Below are 11,129 nucleotides of genomic sequence, written 5' to 3' on the forward strand. Positions count from 1 at the left end.
ATAGAAATGCATATAGAAATGTGTACTTAGATGATAAAGAAGATATAGATGATAGGTGATAGAGTCAGGCAGGTAGGTAGATAGATGGGTGGGTAGATAGATAGATGATCGATAGATAGATAGATAGATAGATAGATAGATAGATAGATAGATAGATAGATGATAGATAGATAGATAGATAGATAGATAGATAGATAGATAGATAGATAGATAGATAGATGATAGATAGATGATGGATGATAGATCGATAGATGGATGATAGATAGATAGATAGATAGATAGATAGATAGATAGATAGATAGATGATAGATAGATAGATAGATAGATAGATAGATAGATAGATAGATAGATAGATAGATAGATGGATGGATGTGAGAGAGAGAGGTGTTCTCCAAAGTGGTTAATATTGACCCTTCCCCCAAGGATCAATCAATATATTTATAAATATAAATATATGGACAATACAAAATAGGACATAGTCTATTAAATTAAGATAAAACCATAATAAAATCCCATACTATGAAGCCACAGAATTGCAATGGGATAGATGTTATAATTCGATATCTAAGGAAGCTAACCATCTCACTGCTTCTGGTGTGGTTGCGGTGAGATCATCCCAGGTGCCTTGAAATTTCCTGAGGAGACATTTTTGAACTCTGTGTGGTTATATAGTTTGTTCTGGAGCATCACAGTCGCGTTGCGGGCTCTCGGCCATTCCCCTACTCAAAGAGTTTTGCCTTCGTTCTGTCATAGCCTGTCCTGATTTTATTCAGGTGGCTTCCTTCGGGAATGGTGACTCCATTCCCGAAGGTGATTTTTGTTGGATATGTTGAACATCGAACGGACCGTTGATTGAGAATGGAATAAGACAAACACACCATCAACTCCTAGAGATCTTCCAATACATAAAATATTAGACTCTCTCGCTCTCACCAGGCTTAAATCTAGGAAGCCAATTCGGAATAACATACCACAGTCTTACAATCTAAACGAAGAAGGGCAATTAAGATGGGCGACTTTTAATTACCACGACTAGGATGCTGAAAGGAAGCGGACAGCTTCAGGGGCTCGTATTCACAGGGAATGTCAAAAAAAAGGCAAGATGGCGGCCACAGTATACAACCGAAGTTTTCTCCTTGCATTTTTCCCAAGGCAGGCCTTTTATTCTGAAAGTGTTATATCCCTCCACGGGGAATTACAACAGAGACAAGCTTGTGTTTCTAAACTAAACCGAACTCAATTTCCATGGGTTTTAACTGTACCATTTACATGATCCGTGCGCTTAACATGTTTACATATTTCAGAGAAGACGGTGGAGAATGACCATCTTTGGCGATACAGGGTTCACAGCAAAATAAAAATAACACACGAAATGCATATGCAGAACCCAGCGTAAGTTTTCCTTCGCTCTCCCCCACCCCAGGCATTTTGAGTGACGCATAACGGATGGGGAAATTGAGAACAGAAAACACACATCAAGACAAAGCAATGATGTATTTCATCGTGTGATCTCAGCAAACTGGACAGCTTCCTGAGCGGTAGCGCAGTGGTTAGAGTGCAGTACTGCAGGCTACTTCTGCAGACTGCCGGCTGCCTGCAATTTGGCAGTTTGAATCTCACCAGGCTCAAGGTTGACTCAGCCTTCCATCCTTCCGAGGTGCGTAAAATAAGGACCCAGATTATTGGAGGCAAGATGCTAACTCTGTAAACTGCTTAGAGAGGGCTGTAAAGCACTATGAAGCGGTATATAAGTCTAAATGCAATTGCTATTGCTATCCAGAGGTAAAAAAAAAGCCACACCTGCTTAGGATCAGGCAGGTTCGGGATATGACCCTTAAGGGCAGGGAAAATAGGAGAGTGAAAGGAGAGATTTCTTAAATCTAGCATCTCATTTACAACGTCTGAATTCAAACGATGCCCTAAATTTATGGTGGTTTGTTCATGCTGAGATGAATGAATTGCACATTGAAATTCAACCTTCATAGCTTAAGTTAGGAGAACCTAACCAACAGTTGTTTGTTCAATAAATAACTGTTTTTTTAAAAAAGGGTTACCATGTTGTGTTAACACAGCTAATAAACAGGAAAGTTGCCTTTGATTTCTGTTAAGTTTTAGAGATCACACTTGCATTATTGTTCCATGGAAGAAAGGGTGAGGTAGAGGTGTCCTTGCAAACATTGAGATGATTTCATAATTTTGTGTCAGGCTACAAAGAATCAGTTGAGTTCAAGTTTATTGCTCAGGTCTACTCACAAGAATCTAGTCAATTTAATGGTCTGGGGCTAGATAAGAGTTAATGGAATTCAAGAGGGGTTGAATTTAGACCGCTTGTGGGGATGTAATGATTCCAGGCTGATTCCTCTCTTGACTCCTCCTCCAGTCTCTGCCTATCTTACATTTTGTGCAGCAGTGGGTTTCACAAATTCTTGCCACCGGTTTGCCATGTGCGCCTTCCATCCATGCGCCCAGACTTCCACGCATGCACTTAGCTCATGCATGTGCCTTCCGTGCATGCACCCAGCCTTGAAAACATGGTTAAATAGGACGGCATTATGCCGGGGCAGTGAGCGGGGGCGATTGCCACTAATGGTTCGCCCGAACCAGTATGAACTGGCAAAATACCACCTCTGATTTTGTGCCTTCAAGTCAGTCTTGATTCCTGGTTGCAACAGGATAAGGTCCCTGCCATTTTCTTGGTAGGGTTTTCTGGATGTGGTTGCCTATGCCACCTTCTTCCTAGAGCTGAGAGACGGGGACAAGCCCAAGTTCACCTTGTGGGCTTGGTGCTCAAGAAGTGGTAGAACGTACAGTCTACTAATTTCTGGCTTGGTGCCTTTAAAATGGCTGGGAAGAATACCAGAAACAAGATGTTAGCCCAGGGGTCTGCAACCTTAAACACTCAAAGAGCCATTTGGACTCCTTTCCCACAGAAAAAAGAAAACACCGGGAGCCACAAAACCCTTCCCGTTCCTGACTATTTCTTGAGCGACCACAAAACTAGCATATGTAGTTGAATTAAATGTTCTCTTTTCTTCTGAAACTGTTCTTTTCTTGGATTTATCCATGGTTGGCCTACAGAGGGTTGAACAGCTCAATAAATCACGTGCCAGCGGGTGTCACACATTGGTGGTTGTGACATATAGGTTGAGTGCCAGGGAGACGTAGCAGAGGGGTGAAAGAGCCACATGCGGCTCCAGAGCCGCAGGTTGCTGACTCCTGTGTTAGCCCTATACATGGGACTACAACAACCCGCATCTTCATACACTATCTTTAACTACGACATCCCCCCCTGTCTTTAGGACCATGCCCTGCAAAACAGCAGCCTTATTTAACAGGGAAAGGAAATGAGCAGTGTGAGTTATGCTGTCTAAATCTAAGGACGTTATAACTCCCACACAGCAGACGTGCCGAAAGAGTTCCCCATCAACTAAAGAACCATGTGAGGTTCAAGGCTGCTGATTTTCTTCCATATTTCACGACCCTTCAGGAGCTGAAGACAAAAAAATCAGCTCTTGCTCGGGGGTTATTTAATCCCACATATCCATAGCCTTGGGACTCTTCTAAAACAGTGTGTTTTTTTTTTTCAAACGTAGCAACTTTCAGATGTGTGGACTTCAAGTCCCAGAATTCCCCAGCCAGCCTGCAATCCTGGGAATTGAAGTCTAGATCTCTGAAAGTGGCTGGGGAATTCTGGGAGTTGAAGTCCACACATCTTGAAAGTCGCTGCGTTTGGAAAAACACTGCTTCCAAAGCTCACAGACAGCTAGGGGCCATATCTGATAAAGCTCTCCTACATCAATTTGCCAAGGAGGCAAGAAAGCAAAACCAAAGAAAACAAGGAATTCCCAGTTGCCAAAACTCAGGTTTTCTGGAGAGCTAAAAAGTGCTTTTGACAAGGTACCAGACGTTCCCTGAATACCTTGAATGTGCCTCAGTTAAAGGCTGCTACCCACAAAAAAATATATATCTTTGGGTACCTTCAAAGATTCTCCTCTCAAAAAGCAGGCAGATCCTGCAACATTTCTCCAACCATCTAAAGCTGAGAAAATTCTGGCTACCATGAACCGAAGAAGGCAACTTTAGGGCTTACAATAACAGAGTTGGGAAGGACCTTGGAGGTCTTCTAGTCCAGTGGTAGGTTTCAAAATTTTTTACTATCCGTTTTGTGGGTGTGGCTTGGTGGGCATGGCTTGTGGGCGTGGCAGGGGAAGGATACTGTAAAATCTCCATTCCGTCTCCAATCCAGGGGAAAGTTACTGCAAAATCCCCACTTCCTCCCGACAAGCTGGGGACTTGGGAGGCAGAGAATAGATGGGGGCAGGGCCAGTCAGAATTTTTACTACTGGTTCTCCGAACTACTCAAAATTTCCACTACCGGTTCTCCAGAACTGGTCAGAACCTGCTGAAACCCACCTCTGCTCTAGTCCAACCCGCTGCTTAGACAGGAAACGTTATACTACCGTATTTCAGAAAAACAGTTGTCCAATCTCTTCTTAAAAACTTCAGTGCTGGAGCTTTCCAGCTTCTGGAGGCAAGTTGTTCCACTGATTAATTGTTCTAATTGTCAGGAAATTTCTCCTTAGTTCTAAGTTGCCTCTTTCCTTGATTAGTTTCTACCCATCGCTTCTTATCCTACCCTCAGGTGCTTTGGAGAATAGCTTGACTCCCTCTTCTTTGATATTGGAGGACTGCTATCATGTCTCCCCTAGTCCTTCTTTTCATCACGCTTGACATACCCAGTTCCAGCAAACGTTCATTTTTTAGCCTCCAATCAATCCCCTCATCATCTTGGTTGCTCTTCTCTGCACTCTTTCTAGAGTCTCCACATCTTTTTTAGATCATGGCGACCAAAACTGGATGCAGTATTCCAAGTGTGGCTGGGCCATATTTGCTTTTTGCATAACAAGAACCTGGAAATGATCACCATCTTGTCTTCTGAGAACAATTCCCCAATAACCATCTAGAGCAGGAGTGTCCAACTGTGGCAACTTTAAGACGTGTGGACTTCAACTCCCAGAATTCCCCAGCTTTGACTTTTGACCTATCAAACAATATTAAGTGTAGTCCAGGGGTGGTATTCACTCACTTTTCCTACCGGTTCGCAAATATGAACGCGTGCATGCTTCAAAAACGTGCCTAAATAGGATGGCATAGAGCTGGGCTTGGTGGGCGGGCCCACCAGCAATTTCTGCTACCGGTTCGGGCAAACCAGTTCAAACCGGCTGAATACCACCTCTGGTGTAGCTTCTCACTACAATACCTAAATCCAGGAATGGGTGAATTTCAATAATTTGACAACTACAATTGAGCGAAGCCAGGATTTTTTTTAAAAAAAATGTATTTATTGACAGAAAGGAGACAGCATTGTATTAAAAAGAATGTTAAGCATATTTTATGTTTAATAATTCGTATGTTTGGGAAACTCTGCTGCTGAACTTCAGCAACAATGATTGTTCCATATTCTAGGGGTAGCCTTGTAAAGTATGTGTGATACCACCAATTTCGTAATTATTCAAGTTTTAGGGAACATCAATTGGAACAATAGTTGTGTAAGTAATAATGTATCGCAGGCAGACTTTGCAAGAAATGTTGCAAGGTTTTTTTTTAAAAAAAAAAACAACTTTGACGTTAATCCAAGAAATGACCTATAACCAAGAGACTATTGTGGCACATCCTTTTCATGTTCTCATTCGAATGTGGACATAACCAAGCTTGTGAAACTGATTTTATTAAATAATTTACTTTTGACTGGATTTTTTTTTTTTTTAGATTCCACAGGCGTCCGAATCACAAATGTGAGATGGATGGTGATAGGAATCAAATAAATAAAGCAGGGGAAATTTAAATTGGCTGGGCAATTTCCAGCAAAATTCAAATGACCAACATAGCATCTTATAAGAAACTTGATTAACACTTGGCTGTGATCAGAACAAACAAGAGCTACAACAGAGCCTTAGATACAACCAGGGGTGAAATCCAGCAGGTTCTGATAGGTTCTGGAGAACCGGTAGCAGAAATTTTGAGCAGTTCGGAGAACCGGTAGCGGAAATTGTGAGTAGTTCGGAGAACTGGCAAATGCCACCTCTGGCTGGCCCCTTCCCCTGCCTACCAACCCACGCCCACCAAGCCACACCACACCCACCAAGCCACGCCCAGCAGAGCTCTGCGCAGAGTGAACCGGTAGCGATGGGATTTGAAACCCATGCCTGCTGAACGGTGCAATATTAATGCAGTATCGGGGTTTTCAATTCAATTGCGTAGAATGTGAAGGATGTGTGTTTTTGTTTATTTTTTAAATAGTTTTTCTTCTGTATAATGTACACTGAATATGGCGTTTAACTTCGTTGTATGAGGTGCAATGACAATAAAGTACTACTATTACTACCCTGTTTCCCCCAAAATAAGACATCCCCTGATAATAAGCCCAATTGGGCTTTTGAGCGCATGGCAATAAGGCCAGTGGTGGGTTCCTCCCGGTTCGGTCCGGTTCGGCTGAGCCGGTAGCGGTGACGATATGACGTCACCGAACCGGTTCTCCCCCCCTCGCCCCCCCAACCCCCCACGTTATTCTTCCCTTTTATTTGGTCCCACCCCCAATCTATTGCTGCCTCCTGAGTCCCAGCTGATGACTAGAGGGAAAAAAAATGTTTAAACTCTTGCCGTGGGGCTTCAAAGGGCCGTCCTACAGCTGATCAGTGTTAAAAACAAACAAATGAGTCGGGTTGTAAGTGCGAGGACTGGTTGTAAGTGTGAGGACTGGTCGTAAGTGCGAGGACCTTCCAGAAACGACTCTGACCAGCTAGCCACGCCCACCTAGTCACATGACCTCCAAGCCACACCCACAAACTAAGCCACGCCCACAGAACCGGTAGTAAAAAAATTTAGAACCCACCCCTGAATAAGGCTAAGCGCTTATTTCAGGGTTCAAAAAAAAATATAAGACAGGGTCTTATTTTTGGGGAAACACAGTACTACTAGCGGTTGTATCTCAAAACTCTCTCTCTTTCTCCTTCTTCCAACCTGCCCAAACTAAGTCATCGCCTTCCCCTTTCAGGAGCTGCCAAACGCGTGTTTACATTGCTCTGCACTCTTTTTCTTTGTCTTTAAAAAAAAAAAAAAAGCACCACTCAATTAGTTCAGGACTGTAGAGCAAACACAGCAATTGCTTCCTGCAATTGTTTGCAGCAGCTTGCAAGTAAGACAATCATCTGATGATAAAGCTTGGGCAGCCAGTTTGCTTTTTTTTAAATTTATTTATTTATTTTACTGTCCAGCTCCATTAGGGGAGGAGAGGCGTATTTCACAACTCCCATTGCCAAAAGAAAAAAAAGAGGGGGTTACTCTCGCCTTACTTGAAAGCGTTGATGACAGAACTGTTTGCAAGGATGTCTGGCCACCCTCAGTAGTGTTTCAAAATCGAGTCGGCACATTTTTTCATTCTTTTCTTTCTTTCTTTCTTTCTTTCTTTCTTTCTTTCTTTCTTTTTTTCTTTCTTTCTTTCTTTCTTTCTTTCTTTATTTATTTATTTATTTATTTTTCAGATTTCTATACCGCCCTTCTCCTTTCGGACTCAGGGCGGTGAACAGCCGAAATAAAACATTTGTACACAAAAGTTAAAATAGATTTAAAATAATTAAATAAAGTTTGGCCCAGAATTTAAAACATTTCAATTAAAATCAATATCAAATTTTAAAAACCAACCATAAAATCAGGACAGCCCGGCTAACTGAAAAAATAGATTTTAAGGGCCCGACAAAAAGTCCGGAAGTCTGGGATCACTCGTATCTCTGGGGGGTAGATTGTTCCAGAAGGTAGGTGCCACCACAGAGAAGGCTCTCCCCCTGGGGGTCGCCAGCCGGCATTGTCTGGCCGACGGCATCCTGAGGAGGCCCTCTCTGTGGGAGCGAACTGGCCAGTGGGAGGCAATTGGTGGCAGAAGGCGGTCCCGTTCTTTCTTTCCTTTCCTTCCTTTCTTTCCTTTCTTTCCTTTCTTTCTTTTTTTCCTTTCTGTCTTTCTTTCTCTTTCTCTCTCTCTCTCTCTCTCTCTCTTTCCCTTCCTTCCTTCCTTCTTAAACATTTACACCTCCCATTTCGTTTAAGTGTTCTGGGCGATTTACCACATAATGGTAATCAATGTAAAGATTTTAATTGGTTTTAAATGGGATTTTAAATTTGGGGTTTTATAAATTGGGCCTATTATTTAATAATTTTAATTATTTTTAAATTTTGTCTGTCTTTGTGTTTTTAATTAGGCTGTACACCGCCCTGAGTCCTTCGGGAGAAGGGCGGTATAGAAATAAAATTAATAAATAAATAATACTAAATAAGCCATCAGCCATCCTAATGTAGGTAGGTAAACGGATCCAGCTGGATGATCACTGAAGGGCCCTCTTTATTTGTAAGAAAGGAAATGTGCTTGTTTGAGGGAAGCCAATTATCTCCAGTTGAAAGGAAAGAATTCCTTTGAAGTAGAAACATTCACAGAGGGGCCCCTCAGTTGTCAGAGATAAGAAACATTTGGTGATATACAGTATGGAGGTTAAAGAGATCAAGTATGACCACATGTAATATTAACAAGAGATAATTTGAATCTATGCTTCAGTAATTGTCAAAAAGAATTATGACTGTTGGCAAAGAATAAATGAAACAGTAATTAGGAAGTGTCAATTAAATATGACAAATGTATATGATCACATAAACTGCTGAGTTAACAGAATCCTTTGTCTAGAAGGGTATAAAAACCATTGTAGCTAACTTCTGTCTTTGTTCAACGCTTCATGTACAGAGCTTTGAATCTATTGCGCAATATACATTGTCTCTGATTAACCCAGAAAAGTTGTGTTGGTCTTATTAAATTCACAACAATCCCAAGGATTGCCTCACACTAGCACGATTGCCTCGTGCTAATTCGCAGGCCCAGGTCTTAACCCTCTCCTGGAAAACCAGAAGAATGAAGACTCACCTCACCTCTGAAGGTGTTCCAAAGTAAAGGGGCAACAGGAGAAAAGGCCTAAGCATAGTGATATTCAGCTGGGCGAACCGGTAGCGGCAGCTGCGGGAAGCTCCGCCCACCCAGCCGGACATCTTCACATCCCATTTTTGACGCTCTGCGCACACGCAGAAGGCACGTGCGCACTCACATTTGTAAACCGGCAGCAAAGGTACCGTAAGTGAATACCACACCTGCCTAAGCAGGAGAATTAATTAATTCATACACAGAATGGTGGGGAAACCCCTTTAGTCCCCTGAATTTCTGTTCTGGTTCTCCACCTTCCAAACTAATCTTGTGTAAACCTCCTTCCCACTAGCTTAAACTTCTGTTCAACTTAACATTTTTGGAAATCTTCCAAGGCGCTGGGATAAATGAGCTCATCCTGTATATTCTCTGGGTTTGTTCGCAGAGGATTAGATCAGCTACTGGATTTTCACCCCCTAGATTTGAACAGCTGCCCTATGCAAACAACCCATGATCATAAAATGTCAATTTAGTTTTTTTCAGACTTTGAAAAACTTGGGTGGAGAAGGTAAAACTAGGGAATATAAGATTTCATTTGCGAGAGTTTCTCAGACATGAAGGTATATGATATGACCCACAGAAGTATTTGCACAATGACCTACTGTATTTTTTGGAGTATAAAACGCACCTTTTCCCCCTCTAAAAGGGGGTGAAAATTTGGGTGCATCTTATACACCGAATGTAGACCCATCCACCCACTGGCCCCCACCCTATGGCCTCTGCCTCCCAGCAATTTACCTCCCTGCAGCAAGCAGCAAGATGAAACAGCCCATTTCAGCTTCAGCACAGCCTAATTAACACAAGTTGATTGTTCTTTGGATCGGCCTCCCGACTCTCAGATGTTTCAGCCTGCAGGGATTGCCATTGCCTATTGCTGCGCAGGCATCTGCTGCTTGCTGCAAGGAGGTAAATTGCTGGGAGCAGATTTGTGCTAATTAAGCTATGCTGAAAACGAAAATGAAAGTAAAGCAGGCTGTTTGCTGTTTGCTGTTTGCTGCAATGAGGCAAAATTGCTGGGAGGCAGAGGCAGATTTCTTTTTCTTCACCAAAAAAAGTAGGTGAGTCTTATAGTCCCGAGCATCTTATACTCCGAAAAATACGGTAAGTCATGGTTTATTGAATAAACCACAATGATTGGCTTATCTACCAGGCTTATCAAACACACCGCATTATTGTGGATCAGTGAGATACATAAAATATGTTGGCAACCAGTAGCTACCTCATTAGAAACACCCTTAGTCACCTCATCAGGTTATGAACAGATTGTTTTATAGAGCTATGTTCATAGGAATATATTTACATAATCAAATTAAACATCAAACCAACCCAGAAGATTTAAAACCTTGATAAAAACAGCAAAGAACAAGTCAGACATTATCCCAGAGGGGGGGGGAGAAACTTTGTATTATTGGCAGAAACAACATTAAGAAAAGGAAGACCATTAAATCTGTTGACCAAAGAACTAAATTTGAAACTCATATAATTTTTTTTTAAAAAAAATAGTCCTGGCAAACCTCCAGGTAGAAAGTCCATTTGGCTGCCTGGAATGTAAAACCAACTGTCAATATTGCATTTTCCTTATCTAATGTTGACAGAGAGTGACCGAGAGAAAAAGTCTGGAACAGGGCTTGGCAAAGAAATCTTGGCTTAGAACGTTCATGAGGTTCTCCAATCCACAGGTCTTCTCCAATCTGTTGATTTCAACTCCCAGTATTCTTTCCACATCAAAACAAATCTTTATTCTGCCATTTTTATTAGTCATGGGACCAGCATAGCTACCTCAGTACCTAAGAATTCTGGGAGTTTCAATCCTGCCACGTTTTATTTTTATTTGTCAAGCATTTATAAGATTCCAGGTATAAGTGTAAACATGTTTATGAATACATGAAATGGAGACGAATAAATGGGAACATTAAAACAGGGACGGAAGGCACATTGGTGCGCTTATGCACGCCCTTACAGACCTCTTAGTGAATGGGGTGAGGTCAACAGTAGGCAGTCTAAGGTTAAAGTTTTGGGGATTTGGGGAATAAAGGTTGACTCAGCCTTCCATCCTTTCGAGGTAGGTAAAATGAGGACCCGGTTTGTGGGGGCAATAAGCTGACTTTGTATA

This window comes from Pantherophis guttatus, chromosome 13, assembly GCF_059756535.1.
Source record: "Pantherophis guttatus breed Tessera chromosome 13, ASM5975653v1, whole genome shotgun sequence".
In the NCBI taxonomy this organism is placed as follows: Eukaryota; Metazoa; Chordata; class Lepidosauria; order Squamata; family Colubridae; genus Pantherophis; species Pantherophis guttatus.